A 22,294-nucleotide genomic window follows, 5' to 3' on the forward strand; every position below is an offset into this window, starting at 1 on the left:
CGGTTTGGATTGTTTTCTTGTGAGTCTAGCTTCACGGGTGGCATAAAGCTCTAATTGGTTAATCTCAAATTGACAACATCCTTACTTCAAAACATTGCATAATGAATTGGGTTTACTCTCTACCTCTCTTCTCCTGATACACTAAATTATCTCCTGAAGACCAGCTCCTTGCCTTCCACCTACATGACAACCAACATGGACAGAGAATGCTACACGTTGAGTGGCTCGGATGGCAGGCTGGGTCTGTGCCCTGCACGGCTGCAAACTGGCTCCGTGTTCTCTGCTGGGTGGTTTAGTTTCTCTAGATCTCAGTTTCTTCATCTGTGAAATGGAGAGTACATTTTAGACTTGCTTGATGGCCTAGTACATGATTTTTAAATGTGATACATTCAGATGAGAAGACCTGGTATTCTGCAACTGTTAAATGAAGAAGCCTGTGGGGCGCCTGGGTGGCGCAGTCGGTTAAGCGTCCGACTTCAGCCAGGTCACGATCTCGCGGTCCGTGAGTTCGAGCCCCGCGTCAGGCTCTGGGCTGATGGCTCGGAGCCTGGAGCCTGTTTCCGATTCTGTGTCTCCCTCTCTCTCTGCCCCTCCCCCGTTCATGCTCTGTCTCTCTCTGTCCCAAAAATAAATAAAAAAATGTTAAAAAAAAAAAAAAAATGAAGAAGCCTGTATATGACCACGAAATGGGACTTCGTGTGGTGTTCCTATCCTCTACATGATAGACAGGATGTGGGAACACCACACCCTCTCCAGTGAATCTTCCGTGAGCTTTGTCTATCATTGAGAAAAACAGCCTGAAATCAGTTACTATGGTGCTGGATCTGTCGATTCCTTCCTGTGGTTGTGTGCAATTTTTTCAGAGGGTTGTAGTAAGGATTAAGTGAGGTGACTCAGGTAAGGTGCTTAAGACAATGCCTGGGGAAGGGACCAGGATATGCTGCTCTTAAACATGCCACCTCGGCATAAGGATCACTTTGAGCCAAAGGCACTTGGAAAACCAGGTACAAGAAGAGCATTCTGCATTCTGGCCTCCTCTCTGCTTCCTAAACGCACAAGATCCAACTCCCAAGTGAAAGATGTCCTTCCTGTACCAGCAGAAACATTCTTATCACCAAAGCAGGGAGTGGGGGCAGAAAGAATTCCGTGCCAACAGACCTTGTTAAAGTACCTCTTCCCTTCCTCTTACCTCCCTGTGTGGTCTAGTTGTGTTTCCACAATTGCCTCTCTTTGTTCAGCCTACTGTGAAGGCATTGAGGTCCTGCCCCTTCTTTGGACTATGAAGGCTCCAGGTCACATTAAACTGACATTAAGTAAATTTGAGTGCTTTTCTCTTGTTAGTCCATTTTGTGTCCATTTAATTCTCAGACCCAGTGGAAGACCCTCAGAGGGAGGAGATAAAATTATGCCTCCCCTCCACTGGCACATACCCAACTATTGAATATATGTTCGCTATTACGTTTCTAATCACAAAGAAATACCAAGGGTGCCCTCAAATATTCGAATTGCTAGAGAGATAGGCAGTGTGTATCACCATCATGATTATTTTCTCAGATCTGTACCTAATTTGAGTTACAATTCCCAGATTGTATAGGAGGATAAAAGTATCTCAGTGTTGTTTCAAATGGTATTATCTTTTCCCTAAACTTAGCTATTAAATAAATCAGATACTGAAGGTGAAAATTTGTAGCGTATGATGTTAACAGAACAAGGATCAAGTAAGCTCAGCCAACATGCCTTCCCTCTTTTTTTCTTTTTCTTTTCAAGTAATTCTTGTCAAGCTGTATCATTTTACGGCATAGTAAATATTGCCTTTGGGTTTTCTTACAGTGTCAACACATACTAAAATACGTGAATTGTGGTAAACTCCGTTCCACTCTACTTATAAAGAAGTCATTCTATCATACAGCAAAGTATATTTAGGTTTCTTTCATAGAGTACTTAATAGATCCTTTCATTAAAAGTGCCTTCAGTAATAATCGGTCTGTAGAGAAATAAATTATAGTAATTATTAATACCATACATTTACATATTAATATTAAATACATAAAATATATTAATTAACTAGCTATAGCCATACATAATGATGCTACTGTGTAAGGAGCAGAGTATCACCACCATCACAACCACTGCTACCCACTGTGTGTGTCTTTCTCTCTCTCCCCCTCTTCCCCTCCCTCCCTCCCTCCTTTTGTCCCTCTCCCCCTCTCCCCCTCTCCTCCTCTCTCCTCTCCCCCTCCCCCTCTCCCCCTCTCCCAGGGCTTGAAACAGCCTCATCAGTATGATGACTTTCATCTTGACTGTGATATGTCTCTAAGACATGGCAAATAAACACAACATTCCACAATTAGATTTTCGCTACCTTACAGATGTCTGAAATAATAAAAAATACTCAAACAGCACCAGGAGTTCATAGCTCCTCAATTATTTCCGACATGACAAGAATACAAAAGTAAAAAGTAAGATTTATCTCAAAATGTATTAGCTTGCATGGACATTACAGAATATTGAAATAGAGGGGAAAAAAAAGCAATAGGTTTAGGTCTTCTGCTAAGATTGATGAAATATTCTACCAAAACTTTATTGATCTACTCCTATTAAGTAGGCAGATCTGAATTGCTCCTGAGAAAGCACTAAGGTTCATCAATATCCAAATGACAATTCAACCTCAAAAACACTTTAAAAAGAACCAAAAAATATTTATTATTTGCATGAATCCTATAGTTAATTAATCATCTATTGACCAAAATTTGATTCCTTTCGCCTCTGGGTAAAAGGCTGCATCAGACAAATAGGCTATCAAAATTCTTCTATACAGGATAAGAAAGAAAAATACAAAAAAGGAATACCTTTTAACTTGCTGGAGTCAGATATAAATCAAGAGTGGACGAACATTTATTCAGGCTAAACCTGGGTCTTGAAGGATCTTTACTGTTTTTTCATAGTTCTTGAATTTTAATTCTGCATGATATTAAAAACATACAAGTATTGTGGCTGGGCAATTTGGCAGCCAATCTCCTTTTTTTTTAATTATTTTTTTTAATTTGCATCCAAGTTAGTTAGCATATAGTGTAATACTGATTTCAGGAGTAGAATCTGGTGAGTCATTCCCTACATATAACACCCAGTGCTCATCCCAACAAGTGACCCCCTTAATGACCCTTGCCCACTTAGCTCATTCCTCCACCCACAACCCCTCCAGCAACCCTCAGTTTGTTCTCTATATTTAAGAGTCTGTTATGTTTTGTCCCCCTCCCTAATTTTTTCCTAGTTTTGTTTCCCTTCCCTTATATTCATCTGTTTTGTATCTTTAATTCCACATGAGTCAAGTCATAGGATATGTCTTTCTCTGACTAATTTCACTTAGCATAAAACAGTCTATTCCATCCACGTTGTTGCAAATGGCAAGATTTCATTCTTTTTGATTGCCGAGTAATAGTCCATTGTACATACATACCACATCTTCTTTATCCATTCATCCATCGACGGACATTTGGGCTCTTTCCATACTTTGGCTATTGTTGATAGTGCTGCTATAAACATGGGGGTGCCTGTGCCTCTTTGAAACAGCACACCTGTATCCTTGAAGGATCTTTATTTTAATTTCTGCCCAAAGTGTGGCCAGATAACAAGACAAGAGTCAGAATCCAGCTTGTACAAAGTTCATGCTTTGACCCTGAAGGGGTTGCTCTTGATAACAAGGGGCTTGCTCACTGTGTGTAATCATTGGCAATGTATAGAACCAGGTACCCTGTCTAGACACACAAAAAATTTGTTGAATTTTCCCATTAGTATTGCCAGTCTCAGTTGACTAAACTATGGATACATTTTCTAAACTGTGTTCATTTTTCAGAGTCACAAATAAAAATTTCTTAGCCTGGCAGAGTTACATTGGAGAAGAAGAATGTAATCTTTCACTAACCTCTGAAACCATTGTTTGGGCTCTGGCCAGCTTAGAGACCTGCACAGATCTTTAGATGGATGCGTGTTCAGCATACAAGTGCTAGATATATTTTTTGATTATGTCTAATCTTGAGAGCAACTTTGCAGGTACTACTAACTGCCTCCATTTCACAGATGAAAATGCAAAGGTACGCAGAGCTCATCTTGGTAACAAAGGCGAGAGTTATTAGGTTTTGAAGTCAGGTCTTTCTGTATCCAAAACCCTGCTCCTTTAACTTCACTCTCAAATATGTGCCATTAGTTGACTGACCGACTCGTTTGTACTTTCGTGCCTGATTTTAAGCAGCGTTTCATACGATCTGCATCCTGACATCGCAAGATCAAACACTGGGATGAATCCCAGGGCCGGTGATCCTAAATCTTTCTTTTTATAATGGAAGTACAAATGAGGTCCAAGGACTCAGCCAAGGACATACAGCAAAGTAATAGCAAAGTTGAAACTATGACTTTGCCTTTAAGCTTAACATTAGGCATGCCATGCCCTAAATTTTGAATTTTCTACTCTTAAATTACGAAATAAACCTTCAAACATATATTTTCAAGATTCATGTCATCATCTATTGTTCTTATTTATGCTAATACGTAATCCTAGTAGGCTTTTTCAAGGGTGCGTTTCAAAGCTGACATCAGTATAGGACACATAAGAAGAAAAAAAATATATGGGAACTTGATTTAAAAACATACAGAATACATTTCACACTGCGCTCTAAAAGTAGGCACCGAGCCCAATTTCTGGAATAAATTAAAGAGTAGGCAGAAAACAGCCAGCAGGAACAGTTATTTTAGCAAGAAAAGTAGGATAAATTTACCAAGCCAATCATGGGATGATGTATGCAGATAAAAGACGCAGAGAGAAAATGTGCAACATGAATACATGAACACATTTGAATGCACGAAAGCAAAACCCAGAAAGCACAATTGTCCTACATGTGAATCAACACTCAAATTATGCTGCAGCTGCAAAATTTAAACTCAAGGAAGAGACATTTGCAAAGAAATGTATTAAAAAGATGTGATTTCCTGGTTTCACGTGCCCAGTGATTCTTTTACAAAGTAAAATGTACAATCTTCCCTGATATAAATGACATTTGCCCCCTGTTTTACTCAGTCTGATAGCCAAAAAAGTCTTTTGTGGAAGACTCTGCTTATTAAGGGCACAATACGACTGATGCCAAACACTTGGGTTCTGAATATATAGAGTTATTCCACCGACTTAAATATCTTATATACTGAGTATGGTCTTCTACAATAAGAAGGTTTTCATGTGAGGGAAATTAGTCTTTCCCTAATGGCATATGCCAGAGCAATTTCTTTGCAAGGGATTAAGTTTCTTGCTGAAACTAACTCTTGGCTGCCAAGCCTACCCATCTGTCCTTTTCAACCATCCATCCATGTATCTACCCACTCATCCACCCATCCATCCATCCACCCACCGACCCATCCACTCACCCATCCATCTACCCACCCATCTTCCCATCCATCAAATATTTACAGGTCTACAAAGTCTATAACATAGAAGGGGAATTGAAAATATATCGCAAAGCTTACTCTTGGGAACTGTATGACATTAAGATGATATTTGACTAGAAGACTCAGTCTGTTCTTAAACTAGTACCCCTTCCCACATTGGCGATGTTGGCAAGTGAGCCCTTTTACTGCAATCAGTCTTTGACTCAAACTACGATGTATTGAATTGCAATGTGTTGAATTGCAGTGTAATTGAATTGCAGTGCCAGCCCGGATTGTTTGTTTTACAGAATGATGCACAAAGTGAGCCCTCTGGACCAGCAGCATCACCTGGGAACCTGTTAGAAATGCAAACTCTTGGGCCTTATCCCAGACCAATCTATCTTTGAGAGCCCAAATACATTACACTCACTCATAAGACTTGATAAATTACAGAATTTGCAATATTAGACAATGGTCTAGACCACTGGTAAGGGAAGCCAAGGAATGAGAAGCCAGTGTGAAAACTCAGAATGGCAGGTTTTACATGTTCGGTAGGAAGTTTGGACAATGATGGATCGGTAAACCAGGTAGTATTTTCTGAGCAAAGCACAAACATGATCGGAGTTTTTATTTAGGAAGATTTTAGAGCCCAATGAGACCATGGAGAGGTGACTGCATTGTTCAGATGAGAAGACCAAGCAACTTAATCTTTGATGATTCACGCATTTGTCAGCCTCAAAAGTTACCTGGTACCCATTCACTCAGCTTGCCTTCTTGGGCTCAGGATATGTGTCTTTCTAAGAGATCTCTCTCCAATGCCACAGGGTTATCTTCATCCCATAGACTGAGTCTGTCTATCCTTTCGTATTTCTGCCTTGCTATCTGCCACTACTTCCTTGGTTCCCCTGCCCTAAATCTCTCTGCTGTTCCTTCCCCTCTTTTCCCATGTTTCATTTCCTTCATTAGGAATCTGCATGTTAATGCACATCAATTTACATGTTTGTTGCTGTTTATTTGTGTAACTCCTTAGAGATTTCACCTTAGGATCTACTAGGTCACAACACAACCAGAGCCTTCACCTGACTTTACTTAAATCTGCCAAGAATTCGGATTCACTTTAGTGTGTTAAATCTGTATCACCAGCTGACTATCTTTGTAAAATTGTTTTTTGTTTATTTATTTTTGACAGAGAGAGAGAGAGAGAGAGAGAGAGAGAGAGAGAGAGAGAGAACATGAGCGGGGGAGGGTCAGAGCAAGAGGGAGACACAGAATCCAAAGCAGGCTCCAGGCTCTGAGCCATCAGCACAGAGCCCGATGTGGGGCTCGAACTCACGGACCACGAGATCATGACCTGAGCCGAAGTCGGACGCTCAACCGACTGAGCCACCCAGGCGCCCCTACCAGCTGACTATCTTTGTAACATTATGCTCAGACATCCATAATTTAAGTCACACTTTCTGCACAAATGATGACACTGCTAACTAGGTTGTTTCCAAACAGGGAAGACATTAATTGTATTTTTGTGTATCCAGACACCTTCTTGTACATAACACTATCTACAGTGAATATTAAGTGTGGAGATAATGAAATGCTGTTATCTTGAACTATTACAACATTTGGGTCATACTTCAAATCTTGTTATGTAAGGTCTCCAATGTACCTGTGGACCAAGATATACCTCTCCCTCTGAACACCGACAATTTATCGATGAAGAAGTTAGTTCCGAAACAGAGTTCACTCTGGTTCCATGACACTTGGATATAACTTTTCAATGTCTTTACAACACACAATATTCTCTTCCTGGATGTAGTCATTTAGAAGGAAACTGATTTACTTTATGGTTTAAAATAAAGTCAAAGGAAGCATAATAGATGCCTCTGGTTCCCCACGTCATGGCCTTTGGTCCATCTCTGATTTCAGCCCTGGCTGCACAGACAGATGGTTTTACGCCAACCTGGGTTCTCCTCACCTTTATAATGCCTACCTCAAGTGGCCACTGAGTGTCTTCCAGCCCCACGTAGTGCCAGCACAGCCCCACATTGAAGGGAAAAAAATCAATGCCTCTGGGAGCAATCCACAACTAATGGGGGAAGGCAGTGAATAAACCTCCTGCTCCAGGCAGAAATTCTGGGAGGTCTCATGCACGCCCATAGGTCCCAGGGAAGCACGCTCCTGCATTCCACAGGGAGGACTTGTCTGCTCCCTCCTTATCCTGGCCTTTGCTTCTTCCCCAATTGACGATTCCTGATCTCTAACTCCCATCTTTGGGATGAGCTCCCCATTTAATCACCACACCCAAATCGTTGTCTCAAGCAGGCAACCCCCAAGAGATGATAGCTTATTAATACTTTCAGCAATATTAACCCCCTTCTGATCGGATGCCATGCATGTGGTATTTCAGATTTGTAAAATCATTAAGACCTTTCTTTTTTCCCTTCTCAAGACTCCGTAATGACAGAAAGAGAGTGGAGATCATAGCCTTGCCTCAAATGCTTCCAGTGTGTTTCTTAGAGCACGTAGATCACGTTGAACACCTTGTACTGATAAGTCCCAACCTGTACAACACTCTAAGACAAATTAAAAGCTGATACTGTGCCATCTACCTTCACCATTCCCTGCTTGGCCTAAAGTACAGTATATTGGTCCACGGTCGGGAAAATGACATTTGCCTCATCTGCCTTTCTAGATTAACAGCAGGAATGAAGGTTAAACATATGAAACGCATCTTGTCCAGATTCTGTACAATCAACAAGGGACTTAAAAATCACAGACCAAACTCAGCAGCCTCTTAATATGTCTGGAGTTACAGGCCAGAAATATTTAAATTCAAAAATCCCATATTATCAAAATAAAGGGAATTGTTTATGTAAGACAGCTGGAAAAGAAGCTGTAGGCTTATGTTACGTAAGGAGAAAGGACACGCTTTTACCTTTGACGATCAGTTTTCCATTTTTCTTGCTTCTAAGGCAGGAAAAGATCCAAACTTTGCAGTTTTTTTTTTTAACTTGATGTTATTCGTGGTAGGTAATGCTCAGCTGTTCTGAAACATAGCAAAACACAACAATTAGATGCAATAGCTAGCCTGAAACAAAGATACCGAAGATCTCTTAAGAAGTACTCTGACAAGCATTTAGTTCCATCATGTGAGAAGAGAGTTCCCTAGAAAATTTACATGACCATGTTTTGGCATGATGTTATGCTTTGTATTTTTGTGCTTTCCAGAACATCCACCACAAAAATAAACAAATAAGTAAATATCGCCACAATAAATAGGTTTGAGAGTCTGCAATCTACTTTTCTATTAACATTTTTATCTTCTGTAAGAAGCAATAAAATGCATGCATTAATCTTTTGATTTTGTAAGATACACGATACATACAAGGCTATGCATTTCCTGTGCATTATTTGTTTTATCATCACTGCAACTAAGCAGCTGTAAATAAAGGGCTGAAAAGTATCATTCTTCACAGGGTGGGTCTTCTGACCTCGCAGGAAGACACAAATCACAACATCATCTTCCCAGGCGCATGACTACAGGCTTGCCGCCGATGCTCAAACCAAACTGTTACCCCTCGTTATTGACGCTTCCTGAAGCAAGTGACAAAACGGAATTGTAACTAGCCCCACAGTTATGGGAGAGGTAACTTTTCCAATCCTATCACATGCTTCAGCCCGAGCTGTGATTTTTCTTCTTTGAAAGTTCACCTAGCAATGGACTGGTGTCACACACAAAAATGATCTGGTGTTGCGAAGTGTAGATATCAACGGAATTCTGTTTAAGGAATATAATTCGTGGCCCTAGGTAGCATATTAAAAGAGTCTCCGTAGGGAACAAGAAAAATAACAAATCTAAGTATGAAGCAGAGATACCAGAATTAAAGAATACTGGTGTGAGTATTTTTTTTTTTTTTTTACTTTCTAACTACTTATAGGAATTACAGTGCCTGAATGAATATGGAATTCATTTCACAGAAGAGGAATTGGAGGCCAGAAAAGGTGATGTATTTTGCCCAATTTCATTCAGCTAATAGGCACAAAGGCAGAATGACATTCCAGAATCCCTGCCTTGAGGTTCAACCCCTTTAGAAACCCGTAACACTACTTGTTTCCAAAAAGAACACTTGGCATTCAAAAAGATCAGGGCTAACACAGTTCCCTGCAGAACTTATCTGAGCACTATTTTGAAAGTGGCAAAGTTGAGAGGTTAAGAATAAGATGCTGTGGGTGGTAAAATGCAAGAACTACAACAGCACAACAGTATCGTGTATTTTCATAGCACATAATACATGTTGGGAACATTATATTTATATATGCATTTCATTTATCCATGTTATAAAAGACAAAAATGATATTCTATTATCAGTAGCTTTCAGGTATAATTATGAGTTGTGGTTTATATAGGATTATCCTAAGTATTTTTAATATTCCAGTAAACCAAATGAACTCTGAAATTTTTCCCTACCTGTATGACAAGTAGATTACTCAAAGAGATAAAAAAAAGTTAATATTAAAACAAAGAACTGACCGTTTATTCATTTGTGTTATTTACCGCGCATCTGTTTTGTACTAGGTATTCTTAATTTTCTACAGAAAGGAAAGGAAAAGATTATGCAATTTCTTAAAAACATACCCAGATATACAATAAGAAATCAGTTTTATCGCAACTGGAATCTTTTCTAGATGATATTAATGTCAACACATATTGCAAACATTGGGATGTGTCTCAAATGCCATCTAGTCTAGTGGTTCCCAAGAATGGTTGAACATCACAATCATCTGGAAAGCTGCAGAAAAATACAAATTACAGAAGTTCATGCAAGATCTATTAAATCAGACTATTCATGAGTAGATGCAGGGCATTTGCATTTTGAGCTGGGAGCCCAGTTCATTCTCGTGATCATGCATGTTTTGGAAACCTACTGATTCTTTCTTGCCTAATCTCCTTATTATACAGACAAGAAAACTGAGGCCAGGGAATGACTTGCCCAAGGCATTTACTCCTTGGTAACAGAGGTGAAGTTAGAATTCAGAATTCTGGATTTGCTGGTACTTTTGTTTTTCTTTTTCATTTCTTGTTTTCCTTTACTCCAAGGGTTCTTCTTTTATTCTTCTTCTTGTTCTTTCCTATCACCAAGTAACCAATATTGAGTCCCTACATCTAAGAATGAGCAAAAGTAAAGTCAAACAAAGAAACAAATCAACAAAAAACCAAAATGGGAATTTGAACTTAAGCTGTTTGATCCAGTAGTGTGCTTTCCATTGTGCCACTGAGTTCTACAGTCATCTACTTTTTTTTTAATGCCTATTTATTTTTGAGAGAGAGAGAGAGAGAGAGAGAGAGAGAGAGACAGAGAGAGAGACCATGAGCAGAGGAGGGGCAGAGAGAGAAGGAGACAGAAAATCCAAGTGGGCTCTGTGCTGACAGCAGTAAGCCTGATGAGGGGCTCAAACACACGAACCTGAGATCATGACCTGAGTCCAAGATGGACGCTCAGTAGACTGAGCCATCCAGGCACTCCTCCAGTCATCTACTTTTGACGTTTATTTGGGATGACTGGGTGGCTCAGTCACTTGAGCATCTCTTCATTTCAGCACAAGTTATGATCTCACGGTTTGTGGAATCGAGCCTTACCTCGGGCCCCATGCTGGCAGCATGGAGCCTGCTTGGGGGTTCTCTCTCTACCTCTCCCTCTGTCTCTCTCTCTCAGAATAAATAAACTAAAAAAATTTATTTCTTGAGAGAGAGAGTGAGAGAACTTGTGGGGGAGGGACAGAGAGAGAGAGGGAGATAGAGCAGGCTCCACCTGATGTGGGGCTCGACCTCATGAACCATGAGATGGTTCCTCATTGACCATGAGGTCAATTTCCTCATTGACCTGAGCCAAAGTCAAGAGTCAGACACTTAACCAACTGAGCCACCCAGGCGTCCCATAGTCATCTATCTTTAGACTGTCTACTCAATCCCTTTCTCTGCATTCCCCAACTTTGAAAGGTGTCCTCTGTCAGCTGTTTGTCCTTGAGTCCTGATCCATGGCCATTGCTCACCCAGACTGGGCTTCTCATCTGGGACTAGGAGATTACAGTCTTATTTAGGTGAAAGAGTTATGGCTGCAGCGTGGTTACCATGTCCCTTATGGGCAGAGGGAGCCAATACTGGTAACCAGTGGAAAAGGTGAGTGAAAAAGACACTCGTGGAAGAGGGAGTGAGAACTCTCCCAACTCCCCTGCTTCCTACTCACCGGTCTTTGTTTTTTCCTGTGGCTTCCATGAGCTCATAGAGCCTTATGACCCATTCTATTTTAAATAGTTAAAATTATTTAGTTTTAATATTTTTGACTTCTACTAGGTCAAGTTGGTTACATTCCTTGACTCTGCCGTTAGAGTCCTGACTAATACACCTCTTATCATTCATGTTATGTAAGTTACTGTATAAGCCAGTTACTTTCGTTACATCATTTTAAGAGGTTCATTTAAAAAAATATTGGCTGGGAGTGTGGAGAAAGGGGAATGGAGGCTATAAATGTATGGCATTTTATGGAATGTTGATATTTTCATAAAGTACACATTTTACAGTGTGATAAAGGGGAAAGGTCCAGAGGAGAGAGCTCTCTCTTAATCTCAGCTGTGCCTTGTAGAAGACTTCTGAGTTGTGAAAGATACCTAGCCTTTTTGAGTTTCCGTTTCCTCATTGAAAACGGAGGCAAGGAAACCTACCTTAGTCAGGTTAGTACAAGGAATAAATGAGAGCATTTGTGCATTCATTCATTTACTCATAACTCATTCATTTCCCAAAGATTTATTGAGAATTTACCATACGCCAAGCACTATGGGAGGTGCTTGGAATAATGACCTTTTCATTTTAGGGAAAGTGAGTGGATAGAAAAAAAAAACACCAATAATCACCATGGTGAAGGAATAGACTATTTTAGAAGTGAATCATGCTGCTGATGTAAGAAAAATAGACTAAATTAAGGAGGATCAGGAGTACAAGGGTTGGGGGCTATTGGGAGGTGAGGGCACCTCACTAAGAAAGTGAGATGTGACCAAACACTTGAATGATGTGAGGGAGTGAGTCATGTGCAAGAGAAAGGTGTTCCAGGTGCAAGGAACCACCAAGGCTAAGGCCAGAAGGTGGGGGTATGCTCAGTTGTTCTTGAAATTGTTAGGAGGTCAGTGGGGATGGAGTGAAAGGACAAGGTGGAGAGCAGTAGAGGAATGTGGAGTTAAGTGGGAAGTGCTGCGGAGAGGCGGATGGAGGAATGGATCAAGGGCAGCTCAAGGCTTTTTGGCTCTCACTCTGTACATGAAATGGGGGCTGCTGTGGGAGTTCGTGCTTAGAATTGACATCACTTATGTTTCAGCAGGCTCATCCTGGCTGCCGGTTGGGAATAGACCGCAGCGGGGGTCGAGATAGAGGCAGAAGGAAAGCTTGTAGAGAGACGCCATGTTGGCTCAAACTCAGGTAGAGCTGGTGAGGGGTGAGGAGTGGTCAGTGGTCAGTCACGCTGGGTGAGCAAGAGGATCTCCTGACGTATCACACGGAGGGGGTAAGCCAAGAGGGAGACAAGGATGGCCCCAAGGTTTCTAGCCTAAGTGACCAGAAGAGTACACCCACCATTACTTGAGGGGCAAAAGGCTGTGGCTACAGAAGATTGGGGGGGAAAGAGGATGAGCTTCCTTTGGCCATACTGATTTTGAGAGGTCAGTGCCCGGTGGGCTTGCCATGTAGGTAGTTGGATATGCAATACTGGAATACGGGAGAGAAGTGTGGCTGGAGCTTGCATTAAAACCTTCCAGAAGGGCGCCTGGGTGGCTCGGTCGGTTAAGTGTCCGACTTCGGCTCAGGTCATGATCTCACGGTCCGTGAGTTTGAGCCCGCGTCGGGCTCTGTGCTGACGGCTCAGAGCCTGGAGCCTGTTTCGGATTCTGTGTCTCCCTCTCTCTCTGCCCCTCCCCCGTTCATGCTCTGTCTCTGTCTCAAAAATAAATAAACGTTAAAAAAAAATAAAAAAAAAAAAAAAACCTTCCAGAAGACTTTCTAGCCTAGCATATGTGGCTGCTGATATTCTTATTGTTACCTACCATAGTGGTTATGAAGGGGGTCAGACAAAATCATATATGCACAGCACAGTATCTGAGAATTCAAACTCAACATATTGTAATTCCCTTCTGTCTCCCACCTTTACTTCCAAATATTTCATTCTCTATTGACTAGAAGATGGAGTCTATTGTTTTCTGTGAAAAAAAAAAATCAATTTTCCACAAGACATAATAAAAAAAATCCTATTTTATATTTTGGCAGCCCTTTTAAAAATACTGCAAAAAATAATCTTCTGATAAAATATTAACAATAGTACTCAATAAGTCATGAAGTAGAACTTTCAGGTGGTGAGGTAAATTTTGATTCGGGCATGAGCTGAGAAGATCTAAGGGAAAAATGAAAACAGGACTGAAATAATCCGTGGATCTGTAAGTCCCTCAATATCTCTCAAACCTCCCTGGATTTTTGGCAGTGATTAACAGTCTTTCAGAATCAAGAAGATGCAGAAATGTAGGAAAGGTGATTATTCCAACTGTGGGTCCTAGTGTACATCTGAGGAAGCACATTTGCCTGAAGGTACATCTGGGGACCACTGGAAATTCTGGAATGAATTCTCTCAAGTATAAAAGTGTATCTTTGAAATGGGTTTCTTAATTCGTAAACGTTCCACGTCTTCCACTGAACAAATTTTAACTTAGAAACCCTCCCAGTTGGAATCCTCTTTTATAGATGAGGCTAATGAGGACTAGGGAGGTGATGTGGCATGCCTGAGGCCACAGCTGGCCGGTACAGCAAGGCCAGGACCAGACCCCAGGCCCCCAACTCTCAGTATAGCTGTCTTTCCACGCAGCTTCTCTTCAGTTTTTTTTTTTTTCTTCTTTTCTTCACTCAGTTACCGTTAATCAGTAGCACCGTGTCCGTGAAGTCTCACATCTTATCTTAAACATTTTACTGAAAGCTTATAGTCCATAAAACAGTGCGCTTGTTTGAAGACAAAGTTAAACTATCTATCTGCCTCCTGGGCCCCTCACTCCTGCAGAAGATGACGTAAGAATCGATTTGGGAACAAGGTCTGCACTTATTCCGACCCACCCTAGGTCTGAGACAGTGTTCGATCACATAAAAAGTAAGAGGACTAGTTACTTTCCCCTTCTTTTGCCGATCACATTGCTAATTGATTCATCCTTTGTGTGTAGAAAACTTCAAGGCAGGGCTGGATGCGTGAGTGTGCAACTTGGGCAACCGCCCAGGAGCCCATGTTCAGAATAGCCCCACACTTAATTCTTTAAAAATGTGAACCAGTGTTTTTGCGGGCGAGGTACAAGTGGAACGTGTGGGTAAGGAGGGGTGCACAACATTCATGCCCCCAGCCATCCCTCGCTGCCTCATTTGCATATAATGTGCATGATGGTGAATTCTCTTGGGCCCATAATTCCTGGACGTTCAGCAAGGTTCTGTATGAGTGAGGTTAAGTGTGCTCTGTCTATGACTACGTGGGGAAGGTGACAGTCCCAAGAAGTTTTGCTTTCCACTGGAAGCAGAATTTGCTTTGAACTTCACACGAAGGCCATATGGATAACAAGTGATGGGGTTCAGGGCAGGTCACCCTCAAATATGCCACTTTGGCATATTGCTTATTTTGAATTAAAGTTACTTGGGATAACGCCAGTACAAGAAGGACACTCTGACCCTCCTCCGTCCCTGGAAAGCAGGAAATAAACGTCCCATGTGAATGACACCATGAGGTAAAGAGGCATCCTTATCAGCAGAGACAGGGAATCCAGGGACAAGAAGGCTGTAACAACAAACCCTGTTGTTTCTTTACTAATTTCCTACCTGAAGCCTAAACTTCTTTCTGTCAATTCTTCATTGTTTCTTTGTCTAAAAGGTACAAAAGCTGGCTGGTTTGGCCACTTCTTTGAGTCTCATATTTTTGCAGGCTCCTGTATGCATGCAATTGAATTTGTCTTTCTCCGGCTCATCTGTCTTCTGTTGATTTAATTATTAGACCAGCCGAAGAACCTAGAACGGACAGAGGGAAAAGTTTTCCTCCCCCCAACAAGAAATCCTGTGGTATCCTTCATTTTATTAAGACCAACATACATATGCGTGATCCGTGACGTACAAATTCTGGTGACCGCATGTAAGTTAAGCAGTCCCATGTTTGTATTACGCACTGTAAAGATGGATGGTAAAATGCACCCTGGTAATTTATTTTTTTTTTCTTTTTCAACTTTTTTTTTATTATTATTATTATTTTTTTAATTTATTTTTGGGACAGAGAGAGACAGAGCATGAACGGGGGAGGGGCAGAGAGAGAGGGAGACACAGAATCGGAAACAGGCTCCAGGCTCCGAGCCATCAGCCCAGAGCCTGACGCGGGGCTCGAACTCACAGACCGCGAGATCGTGACCTGGCTGAAGTCGGACGCTTAACCGACTGTGCCACCCAGGCGCCCCAGCACCCTGGTAATTTAAACTTTGATTTTTTTTCTTTATCTGGAGCTACGTTAAATAAATTAAAACAAACAAACAAACAAACACTATGATCAGTTGAGAGAGAGAGATGGCAGATAAAAGGAACCAGTTTTATACTTGAGTACATTTAACAACTCTTGTCCTGCTTTCTGAACAGGGCTCTGCATTTTCAGTTTGCTCTGGGCCATGCTGATTCCATAGCCATCAACGTTCACCCTATTGTAATGAACTAGCACAGACTTTAGTAAGTGCTTCAAGCATTATCAATTTACAGTTTAAGTAGCGTATGTAGGATTTTTGGCAATGGAAAATCTGCTTCTGAAAACCCTAGTATGATTATAAACCAAATTAATCTCGTCTCTGTTCTCATCAAATCTCCTAATTTCTTTCCCTTCCCTCCCAAACGATTTCTTGGACATCTGACCAAAGTTCCTAATTTGAGCCAATCCACCTCAGAAGTCCCTTGGTCTTTGATTTAATTCAATTTCTAATTTAATTTAATTTTAATCTTCCATTTGAAATTCCACTGCCTTCAAGGTCAAATCCTCAGTTGGTGAAGAGAGAAAAGTCAGTGAAAAAAGTAATTTACTTTAAAGTGTGAGTAATAGAGCCACCTGACATGTTTGAGGGATATTTAGATTTTAAAGGAGCACTTAGTTAAGTCTAAAGGACCATAATGCGAAAGAAACAATGCTTCTAAAGGAGAAAACTTTCTATTACTCTCTGCCAAGAGAGCCCTTCAACTCAATGCTCTTAAAAGAAAGGGCTGTGTTCTATTTCTCAACAACCACACATGATTTTTTTAAATGAGGTAACTTATGCTCATATGTACCAAGATTTTTCCAGTCAATTGGAAAAGACCTCGGTATCATGAAATATACAGGCTCATTTCATGTCTCTTTTTAGCTCACCAAAAAGAGGGGCACCTGGGTGGCTCAGCTGGTGAAGTGTCGACTCGTGGTTTCCGCTAAAGTCATGATCTCACTGTTTGTGGGTTCGAGCCCCATATCAGGCTCTGCACTGGCAGCTCAGAACCTGCTTGGGATTCTCTCTCTCTCCCTTCCTCTTCCCCTCCCCACTTGCGCTGTCTGTCTCTCTCTCTCAAAATAAATAAATAAATAAATAAACTTTAAACTCACCAAAAAGAAATGTACTTTAAAATGTGTAGTAGGAAGAGACAGCCTTCCTTTAATTTTCTTTATGAATCTGACCTCTCTGTTCTTCCAATTCCATCCCCTATCAGTCTGTCTGTGGTGGCTTTGCAGCTTCAGGAGCTTAGCTAAAGGACTCTCTTTGCAGAATTTTTAAGGCATTGCCTCCCTACCCCAACTCACTTCCCTACAGACAAGATGAGTTGGGGCTCCCTGGTGAACAGAAGTTAGGTAGTGACTCATTGGGATATCACGGCTGTTGCCCTGGTCCAAAAAGATTGACGGTCTATTCACAACTTTGGGAGCACTATTTACAATTACCTCCAAATCCGTGTGGAAGGAGACTAAAAGACCTTTCCCACTGAGCATATCTTTTTTGGTTAAAAGCATCATCACTTGAGAATAAATTGGAGACTGCAGTATTTATTGTCAATGCCTTAAGTGGGGGCTTTCAACATCTTGCATCTGGATAGAATTTCTTCCCTCCAATCTCAAAGCTTTACTATGTTTGTTTCTAAGCAGTTTTCTTTTAAAAAATTACAGTAGACGATCTTACTCTATTTGGCTTTAGTGAATTCACATTGCTTTCTCTTCACTCGTTGGGCTGAGAGCCTTCCACATTTCTTTTTTAATTCCACCCCCAGGTCCCCTTGATGGACTTGATGAAACAGTAAGAGTGGCCACATTTATTGAGGGCTTACTATGTGCCATCATCGCTCTAACTAAGCTCATTACGTGGATTGCCTCATTTAAGATTCACAATAGCCCTATGGGGTAGGTGATAGTATCATCACCCTTTTACAGGGGAGAATGAGATGCAGAGAGAAGAGATGGACCAAATTATGAGGGCTGGTCAGTAGGGGGTGCCACGGCACAGACTCACAAGTCCGCCTGGGCCATGCCCTCTCCCAGGATTTCGCCTCTCAGTGTTTATTTTTCATGAATTCATTCTCACTCATCTGTCTAATTCCTTTGTATCAGCCAGTATGTAAGGCTTCCAAAGCTGACCATGTCCTGGGAACTTGAAATACCTTGCTTCATTTAGATATGATCATTATCCCCTTTTACAGATGCCAAAAGTGAGACACGAAGAGATTAAATTACTTGGCCCAAACCTCAGAAAATTTTACAGCCAGGATTTAAATCTAGTTCTATCATTAAGTTATGTTTCACTCTTCTGTGTCAGATTTCATTTTGCTCATTCATAAAAGTGAGTTTTCTAAGCCAAAGTATAGAAAAGCATTATTATTATTATTATTATTATTATTATTATCATCATCATCAAATTGGTGATGAGTTCGACTGGTAGAGCCAAATTTAGTAGCCAGAGACCCAAGTCTTAGTTCCAAGCCCAGATATGCCAGTTGGCAACAATGCTTCCACCGCAACCGCAACTTTGTTTCTAGCCAGTCACTTCCCAGAGGCATGTTACTAATCAGGAATCCCTGAATTGTGCACATTCGGACATGGACTGAACTTTATCATTCATCAAATCTAATTGTTTCATTTCACAGATAGGAAAAGCACAGACAGTTGCAGGAGAACACCTGAGATCGCACAGCAAATTAGTAGCAGAGCTAGGACAATAACGTAGATTTCCTGACACTAAATCTGACGTCTTCATCCCATCAACAAAGGCAGCCTATACCGGCTATTTTTTCACAGGGTCTTAAAAAACTGTGTTCACACTTTCAACAGATATTGAGTGGCTCCTGTGTCCCATACACTATTCTAGGTTGCTAGGGACAGGACAGCAAACAAAAAATATAAATTCCAAATAAATGGATGGATGAATGAATGAATCAATCAATACATTAATTAATTAATAAAAAGGGGGGGTGGCGCCTGGGTGGCTCAGTCGGTTAGCCATCGACCTTGGCTCAGGTCATGATCTCACGGTTCGTGAGTTCAAGCCCCGGGTCGGGCTCTGTGCTGTCAGCTCGGAGCCCGGAGCCTGCTTTGGATTCTGTGTCTCCCTGTCTCTCTGCCCTTCCCCCGCTTGCACTCTCTCTCTCTCTTTCTCAAAAATAAATAAAACATGAAACAAAATTTAGAACAAAAAATATAAATTCCTGCCCTCATGGAGCTTTACGACGCAGCACTGTGATGGTGAAATGTCCTGAAGCTTCAAGTGACAAAATGTTACATGAATTGAAGTTATTTTGAATTTAATCGCTGATAAAGGTGATTGTTTAAACAGCACTGGCTTGAAATATGGATGATCCAAAGCTATAATGTCTCAGGGACAGAAAAGCTTATTATTCTGTATAATAACTTGTACAAATAATCAGAATTCTGTCATTACACACCAACAGGGGTGGCGTGGGTTGTGTGGTACAAATGGAAAGGTGGAGAAGCTAAGTAATGTCCATGCTCTCAAACAGCTTAAGCTGGAGATGTAGTCATTGTAGATGAGGGGAAAGCATTTCCCCTCAATTTAAACTTCTTTAAGTAAATACCGTAACATTTAAAAAATTATCTTTCACTCTATGACAGTTAAAAATCATTCTCCATAGCTGCTGAGAATTAACACTATAATTAGGTGAGTAATCTGAAATCCCCAAACCCCAGTTAAATTTTCTGAAATCGATCTATTTCACGTCTTTTTTAAAACGATGTCCACCATATTTTGTGTCAACTCGTTCAGCGGCAGAGAAATAACAATAATAAAATGTAAATCACGATACGACCTCATCCTCTTGCCAGTAATTAGTATAATGAAGTAACAAAATTGAGCTCTTGGTCCACAAAGGCTGGCTGCATTTCCTATTAGTCTGAATAGAAACAGCCACCCTAAAGCTGTTTCATAATGGAAAACGGAGAGCAGTGCAGTTTCGAGTACCAAACTAAGCCTATTCTTTAATTACAGTAGTTTGCAATGTCAAAATACAGCATTATCTAATATAACCAGGGTTTTAAGAGATGCAGTTAACGCTTGAAGCTGATAGACTATGCTTTGGTGTCTTCCAAGATAGTAAATGCTTCATTCTGACTCTCCCACTTAATAAGTATGTCAAGTAGATGTGGCTGCTACCACGTGTCCTGAAGGCTCTGCCACTGAGGGATAACTCAACTAAAACATGGTGACTACAATCCAGCGACAGGAAGACATGAGAGTCCAAAATAGAACTTATCGTCATACATTTATAAACAACTTTGCTCATATACTGGCCTAAGTACTGAACTGCTCAAGATGCATGTGCGTATACCCACCATTCTTAACTTCAGAGAGGTAAACACCCAAGAATTCACACTCAGAAAATATTCTGAGTGGCGACTGCTGGGAGAAAAATCTAACGGGTTAGCAATTACGTGAACTACCTTTCATTATTCGTACATACTCCTCGCGGTGCCTCCCGAAGACCCAGTGAGGGAGACACGTTTCGTGTGGCCAACTTAGCTAACCTACGTGAACGTCTGCCATCAACTCTACAGTTCCCAAATAATGCCATTTGTGGTGGCCTAATTTCTTTGGTTTCTTCTTTGGTTACTTCAGTAGAAATAAATTATGCACATACTCTCCAAAGGTAATGCCACCACAATAATATGTCTGCTAGAGTAGAGTGCAATGATGCCAGCTTTCACGATAATTAGGTGAGACTGTCTATTCCAGGCAAGTCAATGAACAGGAAGATAGGGACCTTCTTTTTCTTTCCTTTACCTCCATCATGGATAGGAATTCGATAGGGCCCTCCCTTGAAAATGCTAGGAAAGAGACTCGTTTTGTCTTCAGCACCTTGTGTCTTTTTTTTTGTCTTTTTTTTTCTTTGTCTTTTTTTTTTCATCTTTTTTTACATCTCTTTCCCATTTTTATACCTTCTTTTTCAGATATTGTTATTTGAGTTTCCTTCATTAAAACTCTAACACTTGGCAGTAAGTGGCCCAGCTCAGAAAGCCTCTTTGTCCCTGTAGACCTCAGACCTCTTCCTAAATGAGAGGGGTCCAAAGACCTGGCCATCAAAACCCATTTAACTCCCTCAGGCAGTGCCAGCAGCGGCCAGTGAACAGGTCCAGCAGCATTAGATAAACCTAGCTGACCAAAATAACAATGCGAAGACGCTGAAAAATAAATTGCCATTGGAATCACGGTCCACAAAAGTAGCCATTCTTAACTAAAAGTGTGACTGCCTCCAATAATAATAAAAACATAAAATTAAAGCACCCTGGGTCTCCTAACTTAAACAGACAAAATTTTCAGGCTACAATAAAAGGTCCCTTGCCATACCAAAAATTAAGACAAGTCTCAACCTAAATGATAAAGACAATCAACTGATGTTAACATTGAGATGAGTCAGATGGTTGGAATATCAGACAAGGATTTTTTTTTGTAATTATTTTAACGTTTTTTAATTTATTTTTGAGACAGAGAGAGACAGAGCATGAACGGGGGAGGGGCAGAGAGAGAGGGGGAGACACAGAATGGAAGCAGGCTCCAGGCTCTGAGCCATCAGCCCAGAGCCCGACGCGGGGCTCGAACTCATGGACGGCGAGATCGTGACCTGAGCTGAAGTCGGACGCTCAACCGACTGAGCCACCCAGGTGCCCCCAGACAAGGATTTTTAACAGCCATCGTGTAACTGTTCCATCAATCAGCTACAAAATCTTTTGGAACATATAAAAAATAGAAACTTTCAGCAAAGATACGGAAGTTATAAAAAGAACCAAATGGAAAGTATAGAACTGAAAAAATATGTGAATAGAAATACTAATAATAATAATTATAATAATAATAGTAATAATAATAAATTTGGTGGATGAACTCAAAAGAAGAGTGAAGCGTACACAGGACAGATCCATTGAATCCACGCCATCTGAACAACAGGGAAAAAATCAGATACTTTAAAAATGAACAGAAACTTCAGATGCCTGTAGGACAATAACAAAAGGTCCAACCTTCTTATCACTGGGGTCTCAGAAAGAGGTAAGAAAAATAGTGACTGAATACTTCACACATGTGGGTAAAACAGACACATGCACAGACTTATGGAGCTGAGAAAACTCCCAACAGGCAAAAGCCACAGAATTAGGGATGCCTGGGTGGCTCAGTTAAGCAACCGACTCTTGATTTTGGCTCAGGTCATGATCTCGTGGCTTGTGGGATCGAGCCCTGAGTCAGGCTCTGTCCTGACAGCATGGAACCTGCTTGGGATTCTCTCTCTCCCTCTCTCTCTGCCCCACCCTTGCTTGTGTGCATACTCTCTTCTTGAAAATAA

The 22,294-nt window shown here is 41.0% G+C and overlaps 1 protein-coding gene across 8 annotated transcripts in view; it reads right to left on the minus strand.

Moving 5' to 3' along the window:
• Window positions 1-22,294, minus strand: part of DLGAP1 (DLG associated protein 1) — a 908,014-nt gene that overhangs the window by 602,454 nt on the left and 283,266 nt on the right. For 7 of the 8 annotated variants that reach the window (XM_058692592.1, XM_058692594.1, XM_058692589.1 and 4 more), the window contains exon 3: window positions 8,342-8,452. The gene's annotated coding sequence lies outside the window, so the exon portion shown is untranslated. The remainder of the gene's footprint in view (window positions 1-8,341; window positions 8,453-22,294) is intronic. The other variant, XM_058692590.1, reaches the window with a different exon arrangement.

The sequence above is a fragment of the Neofelis nebulosa genome, chromosome 11, assembly GCF_028018385.1.
Source record: "Neofelis nebulosa isolate mNeoNeb1 chromosome 11, mNeoNeb1.pri, whole genome shotgun sequence".
In the NCBI taxonomy this organism is placed as follows: Eukaryota; Metazoa; Chordata; class Mammalia; order Carnivora; family Felidae; genus Neofelis; species Neofelis nebulosa.